The sequence below is a fragment of the Coenobita brevimanus genome, chromosome 77 (genome assembly GCF_032717465.1).
Source record: "Coenobita brevimanus isolate Jiangsu-jjx chromosome 77, ASM3271746v2, whole genome shotgun sequence".
Lineage (NCBI taxonomy): Eukaryota > Metazoa > Arthropoda > Malacostraca > Decapoda > Coenobitidae > Coenobita > Coenobita brevimanus.
Genome location: NC_137030.1, coordinates 19,891,073 through 19,908,321, shown reverse-complemented (window position 1 = coordinate 19,908,321; position 17,249 = coordinate 19,891,073).

The window sequence follows — 17,249 nt, the reverse complement described above, 5'->3', positions numbered from 1 at the left end:
TATGTATTGTTACGCTGTCCGCCTTTCCGTTCCCACGGGTGTATCCGTTACAGCTGGGCTAGGGGATTATGCAGTATGTATCCGTGTCATTCGCCGAGTTTAAATTAGCGAGTGTTACAAGTTCTTTTGTTTCTTTCGTTCCCGCCACTGAGGGCAATTTTATTTCATGCCATGCTGAGTATGCATTTGATTATTTTGATTGTCTTATGTGAGCTACCAGTATATTTAATGATGTTTTGCTTGCATTGGAAGTACCAATTCATTGTAGAGAGAGAGAGGGGCACGAATATAAGTTCTTATTAATTAATTTGATTCATGCGTTCGCGCTTGGCCGTGCACGAGCCTTGATCAGAGCCAGTCTCTTCCCAGCTAGCTTCCGTATCGTGCGTGTGTGCACACTCTCTCTCTCCCCAGTCATTTTTATGCCGAGCTGGCGTTTTCATTTAAGTTTATTTTTATTCTTTTGTTGCTGACTGAGAGAAGTAGTTATTTTGTTTTTGTAACCGTGTTGTCTTTGGAGGGCCAGTTTGGCTCACCGTGGTCTTCTCACTGCCTTTGTTAACGTTCCCCAACACACGTACATACACACACACACCCCTAACCCCTACACAGTTAATCCCATCTCTTTGCTCAAGGCTAGTGAGAATCATCGTGAGCTACTAACTGCGTTCCCCGTTGGACACGGGTTAAGTAGAAAGTCGTCACCACCGGAAGTAAGTGGGAGGTGTTCCTGTAGGCTGTCTTGGGCGGTATTACTTCCGGTAGTGACGATAGTAGGCTAGATCTATAGGTAGGCTGTTCCGTTTTATTACCAAAGTACAGAGTGTTGCGTTCTTAAATAAGTACTTTTCCGTTGCGCAGTTTTTCTCTAGTTTGCGGAGTGTCAGTGCCGGGGTCTGTGTTATTTTTGCAACGCAGTGGAGGCCGATCATCTAAGGCTGACTTGTTGTCTTTTTGTAATAGCCCCGGGCTGGCGCAACCATAACAGTGGCGACCTCGCATCAGGATATCCTAACAGTGCCTTCTTCTTGCTAGGATATCGTTACCTTGGCGTTCTCTGTGCTTTGAGGTGAAGTTGATGTGTGTGTAGTTTCTCAGTCAGCATTAGTATTTCATTATTTAGTACTGCCATTGATTTGTCGCCATGGAGTCACGCGTGTCTACACCAGATCGCGTACGTGCTGAGTCACCTGTGGATATGGAAAATATGGAACAACGAGAGGCACATAGCAAAGGTACTCCCCGTGTGAGCCCAGAGTTTGACTATGGGGCTGAGCTGCCTCGTTTCGCTACCCCACTATTACCATCTATGATGCCGCCGTGCCAGTTTAGAGCAGTTCCCCCAGGGATGTCTGGTGCTTTCCCTGGAGTTGTTCATTCCACTTCCATATACCCTGGAGCCTTGTCACCAGAGGCTCAGTTGCAGTTGGAGTTGAAAAGGTTGGAGATGGAAATGCAGCGTGCAAAAGAAGAGAGGGAGATGCAGCGTGAAAAAGAAGAGAGGGAAATGCAGCGTGCAAAAGAAGAGAGGGAGATGGAGTTGCAGCGTGAAAAAATGCGATTTGAGCTGGAGAAGACTCGCTTGGAGCTGACTGCTAATAGACCAACTTCAGATACCCAAACCTCAGGCCGTGCAGAGGATAGGGAGAGTTGGTTCTCAAGGAGTCTAAAATTAGTGCCAGCATTTGATGAGTTGAAGGTGACAGAATGGTTTGTCAGGTTTGAGAAGAAGGCTAGGGAGTTTGAGTGGCCAAGGCAGCGCTGGGTGGGGTTGGTATCTAATGTGCTGAAGGGAAAAGCCTTGGAAGTGTATAATAGGTTGAGCCCTAAGGATGTAGATGATTATGATGAATTTAAAACAGCCATCCTGAAGGCATATGAACTTAGACCAGAGGCTTATCGGTTGTTGTTCCGTGGTGCTCGGAAAAGGCCTGCTGACACCTATATGGCCTACGCTAGGTATCTGGAGGAGAGGTTAGACGAGTGGTTGCTGAGTGAGAGCGCCACTTCGTATAACGAGGTGCGTGAACTGTTTTTGATGGAACATTTTACCAACATGGCTGACAAGGAAATTGGTGTTAAAATTAGGGAGAAGAGATTTAAGACCGTGAAGGAAGCAGCGACGTGGGCTGATGACCAGGTGTTTGCCTTGCGGAGTATGGGGGTCAAGTATGCTAATTTTCAGTATTCCAGGGAGAGGACTGTGAGTGGCCCTGCCTGGGATAAATCTCCCGTGAATCAGTCCAAGGGAAGTTCAGAGGAGAAAAAGAATTCTGGGAGAAAGAGCCCTGTATCCAGTTCGAAGCTAGTTTGTTACTTTTGCAAACAGAGTGGGCACATCAAGCCTAACTGCCCTAAGTGGAAGGCCTCCCAAAATGCCAAACCAGTGGCACTAGTTATAGGTTCGAGTCAGGTGAACGAGAGGAGTTGGGAGAGTGGTAACGGTGAGGGAGAAGTCTGTGGAAAGCTGGAGTGCAGCCGGCTGTGCTCGCTGCCAGCTCAGGCTGAAAAAGTTACCCAACATGCTACGCCACCTCCGGATGAACTGTCTCAGAAATCGTCCCTAGACTGGTGTAAACCTTTTATATGTCACGGCACAGTGAAAATTCATAGGATCAGTTATCCAGTTACTGTGGCTCGTGATACCTGTGCACAACAGTCTGTGTGCAGAAACGTGACTGGAGGGCCTGTAAACTCAGGGAAGTATGTGCTGTGTAGAGGCATGAACTCAGATGAATACTATGATTATGTTCATGTGGAACTCGATTGCCCCATTGTTCAGGCTGCAGCTCAAGTAGCTGTTGCTGATGTAATGCCACTAGAGGGGGTTGATTTTCTGCTGGGGAACGACCTGGCTGGGGAGAAAGTATTTCCATCTCTTCCCCCACCAGTTGTTGTGGCAGAGAAGTGTTTTGACGCCCCAGAAATTGGTATTGAAGTTGATGCAGAAGTGGAAGCCATGTTCCCAGTCTGTGCAATTACAAGATCTATGGCACAGGTTGCAGCCCGGGAGGAAGAACTGGTGAAGTCACAGGTTCTTGGGGTCGACTGTGATGAGGCAGGGCCACCAATGGAGGAACCTAGTGAGCAGAGTGTTGCTGTAGTGGGTGAGGAGAGTGGGAATGCGTGCATGGGCGCCGCCCCACTTCCCACTCAGGACACTAGAGGTGGTGCTGAGTGTGTCTGTGTGGAGACTGAACCCAGCCCACCGACTGAATTAGAATTTCAGGACGCTGGGGTCGACTGCGGGGATGCAGGACCACCGTCAAACGCGCCTGAGGAACAGAGTGTCACTGTTGAGGGTAGAGGTGATGATGTCAGTGTGGAGTCTGACATTCCTCCCCCTGTCGAGTGTACTAGAGGTGGCGCTGAGATTGATCGCCCTTCGCAATCCAGTGCCCCGACCAGTCCCTTATCTCAGTCCTCAGTAGAGCTGGCGGGTGTTGGGCCAGCAGAATTGAGGGTGAAGCAACAGGAGGATGTAACATTAAAGCCCTTGTTTGCTCTAGTAGGGGAAGAAAGAAGTATGGAGTGTGGTAAGGAGGAGTTCCTGATTAAAGACAATGTTTTACATCGCCGATGGACGCCCACTGGCGCCACGGTGGATGGAGGAGTGGGTGAGTTAGTGCAGGTGGTGGTGCCTGTGCAGTATAGGGTGCCGTTCATACAGTTAGCACATGAGGGACCTTTAGCAGGTCACTTGGGAAACAGAAAAACAGTGCAGCGCTTAAGATATAATTTTTGGTGGCCAAGTATGCCGGGACAAGTTGCTGCGTACATCAAGAGCTGTCACACGTGTCAGATAGTGGGCAAGCCTAATCAAGTTCTTCCTGTGGCCCCTTTGACTCCCACTCCTGCAGTTGAACCTCCGTTTACCCGGGTAATCATTGATATCGTGGGCCCTTTACCTCCTACTTCTGCTGGAAACAAGTATTTGTTAACCATAATGGATGTTACAACGCGATACCCAGAGGCTATACCAATCAGAAGCATGCAGGCGAAGTCAGTAGTCAAGCAACTTATCCTGTTCTTTACTCATTTTGGCCTGCCCAAGGAGTTGCAGTCAGACCGTGGAGTGAATTTTACATCTAATTTGTTTAAGCAGACAATGACAGAGTTGGGCATCAAACACATTTTGTCCAGTGCCTACCATCCGCAGTCACAAGGTGCCCTGGAGAGGCATCATCAGACCTTAAAGACCATGCTGCGCACCTTCTGCTATGATAGTGGAAAGGATTGGGACCTAGCGGTACCCTTTGTTATGTTTGCAGTGAGAGAGGTACCAACTGAGTCGTTAGGGTTTTCACCCAATGAGTTAGTGTTTGGGCACAGAGTTCGTGGTCCTTTGGATGTGGTGCGAGAGGCCTGGAGTAACAACAAATCTGGCAACCAGGAATCCATGCTTGACTATGTCTGCCGCACTCGGGAGAGACTGCATTGCGCTTTAGAGCTTGCCCGTGACCATCTAATCGGGGCTCAAGCGAAAATGAAGGCTCATTATGATAAGAAGGTCAGAAGTCGTGAGTTTAAGCAAGGAGATGAAGTTTTGGCACTGCTGCCCATGCAAGGAAAACCTCTGGCAGCTAGATTCAGTGGTCCTTATATTGTGAAGAAGAAAGTTGGGGAACTTGACTATCTAATTGTTACCCCAGACAGGCGGAAGAGTACTCAGTTGTGCCACATTAATATGTTGAAGCCATACTACCGCCCAGTTGATTCTCATTGTGGGATGACTGCTGATGTCTCTCACCTGGGATGTGAAGGACGGGGAAGGGAGGACGTGGCATCAAGGGAACGTGCTGTGGAGGGAGCTGTTGGTGCCGGTGATGTGAGTGGTGGACCAGGGTTACAGCCACAGTTCCTGGAAGGTGACTTTGGAGTGGACGTTGAGGGAACCAGGGATAAGAGCGCTCCTGTAGTTTTGGTGGTTGGTAGTGAGTTGGAGGAGCAGGAGGAAGTGTTTAGTCGTGGTGAGATGTTACCAGCTGACCTATGGGAGGGCAATGGTTATGCAGCTCTGGTGGAGAAATTGCGACACCTTGATCCAGTAAAGCGAGGAGAGCTCTGCAACAGATTATGGAAACATCCGAAAGTTTTTGGAGATTCACCGGGATTGACAACTTGGGCTACTCATGACATTGATGTTGGGGATAGTAAGCCTGTAAAATTAGCTCCCTACCGCATCAACCCTATCAGACAGAAAGCTCTCGATAATGAGATCAAGTATATGTTGGACCATGGATTGATCAGGAGGAGTTTCAGTGAGTGGAGTTCACCAGTTACCTTGCAGCCGAAGCCAGATGGGAAGGTTAGGTTGTGTGTGGACTTCCGGAAGGTTAACTCACTGTCTAAGACCGATGCTTATCCCTTGCCTCGGGTCGATGACTCCGTGGACAAGGTGGGAAATGCCACTTATATCACCAAGCTTGACTTAGTAAAAGGATACTGGCAGGTCCCGCTGACGGAACGGGCTAAACAAGTGGCTAGCTTTGTTGTCAGTGGTGCAGTATATCAGTGCCAGGTGATGCCTTATGGATTGAAGAATGCTCCAGCCACTTTCCAGAGGCTTATGGATAAAGTGGTGGATGGCATACCTAATTGTGTCGTTTACATCGATGATGTCATTGTGTATGACACCAAGTGGGAGGAGCACCTTGATCATGTGGAAATGCTCATTAAGTGGTTGGAGGAAGCTGGCTTAGTAGTCAACTTAGACAAGTGCGAGTTCGTACGTGCTAAGGTCCAGTACCTTGGATTTGTTGTAGGACATGGGCAAGTGGCTCCACCTCGGGCTAAGGTGGATGCCATTTCCAACTTTGCAGCACCCCAGTGTCGCCGTGCCCTCCAGCGATTTTTGGGCATGATCGGCTATTACAGACGATTTATTGGGAATTACTCCACAGTGCTTGCCCCTCTTACTGACTTATTGCGCAAGGATAAGAAGTGGCAGTGGACAGCCGAGTGTGAGCAAGCTTTTACTACTGTTAAGTCTCTGCTGTGCCACCACCCTATATTGCTTGCACCAGATTTTGACAGATCTTTTGTGCTGGCAGTTGATGCTAGCCGAGTAGGGGTAGGAGCAGTGTTGATGCAGCCGGATGAAGGCCAGGTTGAACATCCCATATCATACTTCTCAAAGAAGTTTAATAGAGCCCAGAAGAACTACTCTGTCATAGAGCAGGAGTTATTAGCGATTATCCTGGCCCTGCAACACTTTGCTGTCTACCTGCCCCCTTTTGGCCCTGTGATCAAGATTTATTCAGACCATCATCCCCTGCAGTTTTTGAACAAGTTTAAATTCAAGAACCAGCGTTTGACCCGCTGGAGTTTGCTTTTGCAGGAGTACAATTTAGAAGTTAGGCATATTAAGGGGATTGATAACGTAATTGCTGCTTGTTTATCCAGGGAGGGGTCAGGGTCTTGATTCGAAAATTTTGATCCAGGGCTCAAAATTTTCCCTTGGGGAAGGGCGTGTTACGCTGTCCGCCTTTCCGTTCCCACGGGTGTATCCGTTACAGCTGGGCTAGGGGATTATGCAGTATGTATCCGTGTCATTCGCCGAGTTTAAATTAGCGAGTGTTACAAGTTCTTTTGTTTCTTTCGTTCCCGCCACTGAGGGCAATTTTATTTCATGCCATGCTGAGTATGCATTTGATTATTTTGATTGTCTTATGTGAGCTACCAGTATATTTAATGATGTTTTGCTTGCATTGGAAGTACCAATTCATTGTAGAGAGAGAGAGGGGCACGAATATAAGTTCTTATTAATTAATTTGATTCATGCGTTCGCGCTTGGCCGTGCACGAGCCTTGATCAGAGCCAGTCTCTTCCCAGCTAGCTTCCGTATCGTGCGTGTGTGCACACTCTCTCTCTCCCCAGTCATTTTTATGCCGAGCTGGCGTTTTCATTTAAGTTTATTTTTATTCTTTTGTTGCTGACTGAGGGAAGTAGTTATTTTGTTTTTGTAACCGTGTTGTCTTTGGAGGGCCAGTTTGGCTCACCGTGGTCTTCTCGCTGCCTTTGTTAACGTTCCCCAACACACGTACATACACACACACACCCCTAACCCCTACACAGTTAATCCCATCTCTTTGCTCAAGGCTAGTGAGAACCATCGTGAGCTACTAACTGCATTCCCCCTTGGACACGGGTTAAGTAGAAAGTCGTCACCACCGGAAGTAAGTGGGAGGTGTTCCTGTAGGCTGTCTCGGGCGGTATTACTTCCGGTAGTGACGATAGTAGGCTAGATCTATAGGTAGGCTGTTCCGTTTTATTACCAAAGTACAGAGTGTTGCGTTCTTAAATAAGTACTTTTCCGTTGCGCAGTTTTTCTCTAGTTTGCGGAGTGTCAGTGCCGGGGTCTGTGTTATTTTTGCAACGCAGTGGAGGCCGATCATCTAAGGCTGACTTGTTGTCTTTTTGTAATAGCCCCGGGCTGGCGCAAACCGTAACAATATATATATATATATATATATATATATATATATATAAAGTGAGAAAATAAATATAACTTCAAGGAAAACAACTAAAAAGCAGGTTCAGAATAATAGCACTGGATTAAGGAAAACAACGAAATACATTGAAACATATATGTACGGAATGACGAATCTCAGAAAAAGGACCAAGGAAAAGGCAAAGTAAACTAACCGAGGAAGCTACAAAACAGAAAAGACGAAAAATAAAGATCGCAGAAAACAGACAATCCTGGTAAAAGGCCACAGAAAGTACGTTGAGACAAAGTTGACTAAACTTGGGTGCCAGATAAGATGAGGGGGGAAATTTGGGCAGAATACGGTGCGCGAGGATGGTGGTGGGGTGTCTGAGGGTTGCGGATGGGGGTAGGACTTAAGGCATTTGGAGGGGTTGAGGGATTTATTCGCTCACATAAACACGGTGGCATGAAATCTGATATTGGCCGAATACACCCGGTTGAGGAAATGGATAAAAAATGGTGTGTATCTACAAACAAGAGATTCCAAGTCATGGTGTAAAACTGAATCCAAACTATTCGAAATATTGGAAAGGGATCGGGAGTAATTTACTGGCTTGGCTTCATAATGAGATAGAACACACACACACACACACACACACACACACACATACAGCAAAGAGGATCACAATACTGACGCAAGCATGCACCGAGATCATGTTGGTTATAGTTTAGCGGTTTGCCATTAAAGAAAAAAACAAAACAAAAATAGAAAATAACTTGCATGGTGGAGCCAAATCCGCTATCCATGGTATTTCAGAGGAATATCTATACCTATGTATCTATCTGTCAATCTTTCTTTATCGATCCACCCATCTAAAGTTATACTCGTGTGTGTGTATATATATATATATATATATATATATATATATATATATATATATATATATATATATACGGTGCAACTGTATGTGTGTGTGTGTGTGTAATTCACCGGGTCGGTCAGGATCACTTGATGGTCGTGATTGTCAGCTTTTACCCTCCCGGAAGGGAGCTGAGAGCTCATATAGTCCGATCTAAGGGCAAGGCTGTGACCTTCACACACGCACACACCCGTCCCCTTGCTCAAGGGAGACAGTAACCACCCACTTCGTCAGTGAAACTTTTCGCAACCTGAGCGAGGCGCGAACTCCCGTCCACCAGTTGGCATGCGGGAACGTTACCACTGCACCAGCGAGTGGTGTGTGTGTGTGTGTGTGTGTGTGTGTGTGTGTGTGTGTGTGTGAGTGTGTGTGTGTGTGTGTGTGTGTGTGTGTGTGTGTGAGTGCGTGTGTGTGTGTGTGTGTGTGTGTGTGTGTGTGTGTGTGTGTGTGTGTGTGTGTGTGTGTGTGTGTGTGTGAAGTCCAGTGGCGACGACACAGGTGTGAGAGGCGCGAACACTTGGGTCAGCCTGATCTCTCCTTCATGAATTTCTTTACCCATGATTCAGGTTTCTACATCCAAATGATTTCTTTGACATTTTTATGTGTACAGTACATAGACAGATAGTTAGATAGATAGATAAATAAATAAACAGAGAATTGAAATAGGCAAATACAAATATACATACTGAAAAGATAGGACAAATATGCCATTTCCAGTGGAGTTCAGTTTGGTAGTAATGGTTTGTTGTTGTCATCGTTGATTAAGTCGCATCCAGTTGTGTCTCATACATACTGTATATACAGTACTCATAAATCTACAAAATCATATGATAGTACATGCTCTAACTCCCAACACTTCCACTTATGACATTGTATTCCCACCTATTCTATCCAAGTGCGTGCAAACATCTCGTAATTAAACCTATCTCTTTGCACCACTAGTATTCCTATAACTCCCAAAGATAGGTCAAAATCACACTAGCGTTTCCAATTCACTTTCTTCCCCCTCATACACTCAGACTTTATCTCTCTCTCACCATCCGTCCCTCTCTGCAACTACCCTCTCCTGCTAACACCTCGTCCATCGTCTTCTCCTTTCTCTACCGCCCATCCCACCTCCGGTTATTATTCCCTGGGTGGAAGATCCAGGATGGGGGGAATAACCAGATTACCTTTTTCTCTCCAGCCCCGACTCAGTGCTACTACGTCCCACCCCTTCACCTTCATTCATCTCGTCCTCCAACTCTCTCTCTCTCTCTCTCTCTCTCTCTCTCTCTCTCTTCATTTTCCCCGGTGGCAGATTAAGTAGGGGATGAACCCACTAATCAGGTTACACTCGCTCAGTGCCAGGATTCTCCAGGTAGTTAACTGGATAGATGGGATAATAAGCTCATTAATGGCGCCGTTATGTTAATGATTTGCGGGAGTAAAAACTTATCAGGCCGGGGCAAATTGCAGTACTTCTTACCCACCTCTAAACGTGTTTTAATGAGTGAGGTGGGCAGCTGAGTTTATATGTACTTATGATATATACTGAAGAAGTAGACAGATATTTACTATTTCAGATAGGTAACGAGTACGTATATATATATATATATATATATATATATATATATATATATATATATATATATATATATATATATATATATATATATATATATATATAGTGTATATTGAAGGAAAGGGCATAAGTTTGGGAAATGGTAGATGAGGGACTTCTGAACAAAAAATGTTTTATCATCATGAGTCCAAATATCAACTGTTACGAAGTTATAGTTACAGATGCCCTTATGGGGAAATAGATGGTCTCCGTCGTAATTCCCCCACAACGTCATCGGTATTAACAGCTACGTAAGGGTGAAGATGTCGGCCAATGTTTATATAGCATACTTGCACAAATGAGGACCGTGGGCCTCATACCTGCGTAGAATTGACAAGGACTAAACTGTCCGGCGTCTCACATGTCATCTATAAGAATGGTTCGATAAAAAATTACTACAGAACTAGCCACAACACCTCCCTCACCCGTCAGCACCTCGAAAAACGTACTGAAATAATTGATCGCGAAAAAGAAACTTCGTAGGCTCATGTTTCTCGAAGCACTTTACATTTCCGAACTGTAACCTGCAGTTTACGCACAAGTAGTGGATTTATAAATCCTTCCAACATGGAAAAGATCACAAACATCGGCGGGCTAACTCATTTCACCAATGAGATAGCCATACATCTTCCATTACACATTCCTGGCCGACCAATCACGTGCTATACTCATTTCAAAGCCAAAGGTGGCTGTTGTGTATATATACGGAACAACTTATCTTGCTCTCATGTTCCTGAACTCGATTCTTCTGAATTCTCTACACTCTGGCTTCGGCTTTCCTGTTATTCTCTGACTAAATATATCTGTGCTGTTTACTTATCTCCTAATTCTACTGACTATCAAAAATTCTTTGACTATCTTACTTCTACGATGGAACACATTCTATTTCTCCTTTCTCTGTAATCTCCATTCTTGGAGATTTCAATGTTCACCACCACCTTTGGCTCTCCTCTCCTTTCACTGATCCACCTGGTGAACAAGCCTACACCTTTTCTATCCTTAATGACCTAGAGCAGCTTGTACAGCACCCTACCCGTATCCCTGACCGTTGGAGAGAGCTCCAACATACTTGATCTCTTCCTTACAACTAATCCTTCTGCTTACACTGTTAATCTTTTCTCTCCGTTGAGCTCCTCCGATCATAACCTTATCACCTTAACCTGTCCTATCGCTCCGTTACGGCCTGAGGACCCTCCAAAAAAACATCGTCTCTGGCACTTTGGAGCTGCAGATTGGGAGGCCCTCAGGCAGTACTTCTTTTATTTTCCCTGGAATGATTATTGCTTCCATGGCAGGAAGCCATCTGGGTGTGCTTCGCGCATTACGGAGGTTATTCTCTCGAGCATGGAAGCATATATTCCTTTCTCATATCCTTTGACTAATGCACGAAGGCCTTGGTTTAATCACGCTTGTTCTAATGCTATCCGCAACAAGGAGAGGGCCTATAAAAGGTACCGGAGCCAACCCACCCCTGAATCACATATTTTATACATTTCTTCCCGGAATCGTTCTAAGTCTGTTCTTCGCTCATCTAAAAATAATTTCATCCGTACAAAATGCTCTCAGCTCTCTAACTCGAACTCTTCCCGCTCCTTCTGGCACCTTGCCAAAAACCTTTCTAACAACTTTACCTCATCATCCTTTCCTCCTCTTTTCTACTCTGATGGCTCTGTAGCTATTTCTTCTACTGATAAAGCAGATCTCTTCGCTCAGACTTTCTCCTCCAATTCCACCTTGGACGATTCCGGTGCTGTTCCTTCATCACATCCCCCCCTCTGACTTCCTCATGGCTAACATTAAAATTTCTTCAGCTGATGTATTTTCTGCCATTGCTGGCCTCAGTACTAATTAAGCATATGGGCCTGATGGAGTCCCTCCTGTTGTTCTCAAGAACTGTACTTCTGTGCTTACATCCTGCCTAGGCAAACTCTTTCGCCTTTGTCTGTCAACTTGTACCTTTCCTTCTTGCTGGAAGTTTGCTCTCATTCAGCCAGTCCCAAAGAAGAGTGACCATTCTCAACCCTCTAACTATTGTCCAATTGCTTTAACATCCTGTATCTGAAAAGTTTTTGAGTCTATTCTTAATAGAAAAATTTTAAAGCATCTTTCCTATCACAACCTTCTTTCTGATCGTCAGTATGGGTTCCGTCAGGGACACTCCACAGGCGATCTTCTCATCTACCTTTCAGACTCCTGGTCATCCTCCTTTCGGGACTTTGGCGAAAGCTTTGCCATTCCACTTGACATCTCAAAGGCTTTCGATTGAGTCTGGCATTAATCTTTAATTTCCAAACTGCCCTCTTACGGTTTCTATCCTTCTATCTGTGCCTTCATCTCTAGTTTCCTTTCTGGTCGTTCTATAGCCGCTGTTGTAGACGGCTATCGTTCTTCTCCTAGATCTATTAACAGTGGTGTTCCTCAGGGCTCTGTCCTATCACCAACTCTCTTCCTTTTATTCATCAATGACCTTCTAAGCTGTACATCTAACCCTATCCACTCATACACTGATGACTCCACCCTTCACCTTTCCATTCGGTTCCCACAACGTCCATCTCAGCAGTTACTTCAACAGGCAAGGGATGAGGCTATGGCACACCTAATGTCTGACTTGGCTCGTATCTCTGACTGGGGTAAAAATAATATGGTTGTTTTTAATGCATCAAAGACTCAGTTTTTGCACCTATCAACCCGACAAAATCTTCCACAGTTATACCCACTTATGTTTAATAATACTCAACTTAATCCTGCAACATCGTTGAACATGCTTGGGGTTCATTTGCTCGGGACTTGTCTTGGAAAGATCATATTACATCTCTTGTAAAATCTGCTTCCAAGCGATTGGGTATGCTAAGCCGACTCCGTTCCTTCTTTGCCCCTGCACAATTGTTGACTCTATACAGGGGTTTTATCCACCCCTGTGTGGAGTACAACTATTATGTGTGGGGAGGCTCCTCACATGCAGCTCTTCTCAGTAGGGTGGAGTCAAAGGCTTTTCGTCTCATTAACTCTCCTCCTCTTACTGACTCCCTTCAACCTCTGTCTCTTCGCCGCACTGTTGTATCTTTATCTCTTTTCTATCTCTACTTCAATGGTCACTGTTCCTCTAAACTGTCTGCATGCATTCCTCCACTTCTACAAGGGGCGCGTAGCACCCGTCTAGCAGCAAACTCTTAGCCCTTTTCTGTCCAACTCTCTAATGCAAGAGTTAACCGTTACTCCCAGTCCTTCAATTATGCAACAGGTCAGCTCTGGAACTGTCTCCCTCTGTCTGTATTTCCTGCTTCCTATGATCTCCAGTCTTTCAAACGCAGTGTGTCCAGGCATCTCAAAATGAATGGATCTTGAATTTGGCTCTCTCTTGAATTTTCTTTTTCTCTTGGAAGGAATAGTTTTGCGGGCTCATTGCCTTTGGTTCCTTCTTCCTCACATAAAAAAAAAAAGGCACACCTCTGTATAATGAGGTCTCGCTCCACCTGCAGTCAGACTGTTCTGAAGTTGTTCCGAGGAAGCAACGAAACTTTACCAAATCCAACAAAATTTGGACAGCTTCTTATAAGTCTGAATGAAAATCAACGTAGCTTTGCCCGACGCACCGAGAACACTGAGCAGAAAGTAAACTATGCAGAAACGGCAGTTGCATTCAACCTCGTTTACATACAATGTATACATGTTTATCTACCTATATACATATATATACGGTACGTGTGTGTGTGTTTATATATATATATATATATATATATATATATATATATATATATATATATATATATATATATATAGATAGATAGATAGATAGATAGATAGAGATAGACAGATATGAAGTGGACTGCTTAGTTCTATTTCCTTTTAACAGCACACACGGGAGGACGATTTATATATATTTTAATATACACTGAGGAGGAGTGCTTTGTTAGCGTTAATCCATTTTCAGCTGGATAGAGACGAGATAGATTTATATATACTTCTTACCCAATAGAACTGTTATAGCATATCTTTTTTCCACAGCCATTATAATTAAGATGACGCTGTTCCTATTAATCTCGCTCTTAACTAACGTTTTTATTTAGAATATATTAACGAAAGTTGAACGCTTTCACTATGAAAAAGTGTGAGTGGGAAGGAAAGGAGCACAATAGGTAAGAGGCGGAATGAGGTGGGTGAGAGGAGGGGATAAAGCGAGGGTGACCGAGTAGGATGAGAGGAAGGATGAGTGTAATGAGGAGAGTGAATGGCATGACAGAGTGAAGAGGGGGAGAAGAAAGGGAGTGGGGTGAGTGGGATGAAAGGGACTGTGCTAGGCAGATTGTGAAAGAGAGAGTAGTCTGAGTGGGGTGAATGGGGTGATATAGAGGGGGGGGGGGCATGGGCGAGAGGCAGAATGAACAAGGTGAGCGGGAGGGTGAGTGAGGCAACAGAGAGGATGACCTTGGAGCTATCAAGAGAGAGAGAGAGAGAGAGAGAGAGAGAGATGAAGGGTCTGGCAGGGTTGATGGGATGAGGTTCTTCATACTGTGGTCAAGGGTCGCTGATGTTAATTAATACCAGGTGGGGTCAAGGGCCCGGGTAACACATATGAACACATTCTTCCATGCACACAGTTACATGCATACCCAGAAGAGTTTCAGGAGCACAACTACACAGTCATGCACACACACATGGCTATATATGCCTATTCGTTTACACACACAAACACACACACACACACACACACACACACACACACACACACACGGCATCTCCTTGAGAACGTCAGGGAAGACCGGCAGAAAACACAAAACTTGGGTCATAACCCCGCTGTCGCCAATAACAGCGGCGCCAGCATTCCAATAGAGCCTTGATTTGGGTATTTCCACCCGATATGGGGAACTAAGTGGTGTCTGACGGTGCCGATACATGCTGGGTATTGGTACGCTCTGCCGCTGCAGTGAGGTCCGTGAACAAGGAGGAGAGTTCCTGGGTTAGTATACAGTAGTTTGTAGGTTTGCTTCAGGTAGTTTACTTCAATTCAGTCGATAGTATGAAGCAAATGGCTTTCAATAACTGCTGACATCGTCAATGATTATGTTCTGAATCAGACAGGTTTCTTATACTGTAAGGTAAAGAAAAGCAGTGTTTCTTTCAGGGGGGGTAAACCGATCAGAGTTAACTGTTGTAACTGTACACTAAGATATCTTTTTCTTTGTGGAGCCATCCATCCCAGGAGTATTATCGCCATTTGTCAATTATATTTTCCTCTGATATATCGGATCCGGATGTCTTCCAGAATGATGAATATCACTGACACTTGTCTTCTCTGCAGCCAGCTTCACTTCTGTAGTTGGTTAGTTTCTCTTGTAAAGAGCGACGATGTTGATAAAGCTTAGAGTTGTATTAGAAACATTATCTGAGTTTAGCAATACAGTATTTGGAGGAATATAATAGTCTTATCGGGTTCTCGTCCTATAAACCCTTGAACTAGGTTAACAAAGTCATTAAAATGTGAACAAGTCTGTGTGGGATAGTCAGTTTATCTACCAACAAGTAAGTAACTATCTATCTGTCTACCTAGCTATTCCTGACTAAATGAGTTTATTTCCCCCTCTCAAGACACTCCACTGTCCTTCACATAGGCTATTGTACCACCTTGAATTTCACACAAATATATATACACATTTGTGTTTATATATATTTATGTAGATAGATAAGTAGATAGATAGATAGATAGGACGGCAGATAGATAAACAGATACCTCTAACCTTCTCCACTAATTCCTTGATTGAGCCAGTCCATGCCGGGTTTTACATGTAAGTTTTAGTCTCATTTCCCCATCTCCTGCCTGGCCTTTTGCTGCCACGCTTTCAATCTCTTGGAATCCAGCCAGTCAGCCTCTTGCTCCATCGCTTAACCCTTATTCTTGCTGCATGACCTGCCCACTCCCCAGTTCTGTTCTTTTATAACTTCAGTAATGTCACTGACACCTCTCTCACCCAAGTTGATCTCATCCTGTTTTTCAGAGAAATTCCCAACACAAACTTTCCCATTGTTCTTTGAGAACGGATTAATTGGTTTTCCATTGATTTTGTCAGTTTCCAGGTCTCACAACCGTACGTCATTGCTGGCATTATACATTCGTTATATACTTTTCGCTTCATACATAATGGCAAGCTACTTTTCATGTTTATTTTATGTTTACCGAAAGCTTTCATCCAATTGTAATGTGCCTTTTTATTCCGTTTTCATGGTCTTTCATTATTTGTAGGATTGCACCAAGTAACTGCACTCTTCAGCTACTTCAAGAATTCCTTCATTTACTTTGGTGACGCTGTTTGGTGTATTTGAATCAAACATTAGTTTTACTCTGGTTCATTTTTAGTCCTACTCTGAGACTTTCTCTTATTAGGCCATTTAACATTTCCTGCAATGTCTCTGCTGTTTCTGAAATTAGGACGATGTCATCTGCAGATCTTAATGGTTCAAGTTTCTTCCATCAATGTTTACTCTTCTGTTCTCCCAATCTAGCTTTCTGGATGTGTTTTCAAGTCTTGCTGTAAATAAGTTTGGTGAAACTGTATCTCCCTGATGCACGCCTTTCATAATCATAATTTTTTTTGAGTCTTCATGTAAATTAACAGTAGCAGTTCCCTCTTCTATGTGATTTCGAGCAGTTTTAAAATGTTCTCGTTTACCCCTTGTTCCCGCAATGAACTTATAACTGCTGTGTCCTCCACTGAGTCGAAGGCCTTTTCGTACTGGGAATCGACAAAATCTAAGCACAGTGGTTTATTATATTCTTTTGTTTTCTCACTTAGCTGATTCATTGCGTGTAGAGCATCAGTAGTCGAATACCCTCTTTGGAATCCTGTCTGTTCACGAGGTTGGATTTCATTCAGATCTGATATTCTGTTTGCAAGGAGTTTAGTGAAGAGTTTGTAAGTAACTGATAATAAGCTAATGGGTCGATTATTACTAAAATATTTTGAGTCGCCTTTCTTTTAAAGTGAAACACTTATTGCATTACACCATGTTTTAGGAATTTTCTTTATCTTATTACATTGAGAAAACAAGTGGGAGAGCCTGTTTTGAACTTCTGCATCCAACAGTAAAGCTGCTACTATTCAATCTTCTGATGTCTTCCCTGATTTCATACTTTTGACGGAAATGTTTATTTCATCTTGTGTCAATTGAAAAGTCAGTTATCAGTACTGTTGTCTTTTTTGCCCACAGTTCTTTGTAAAATTCCTCAACTCTCTTCACCATCCTGCCTCTGTATTAAATGACTTCACCATTTGTGTCTTTAAGCGATATGATTTGTTGC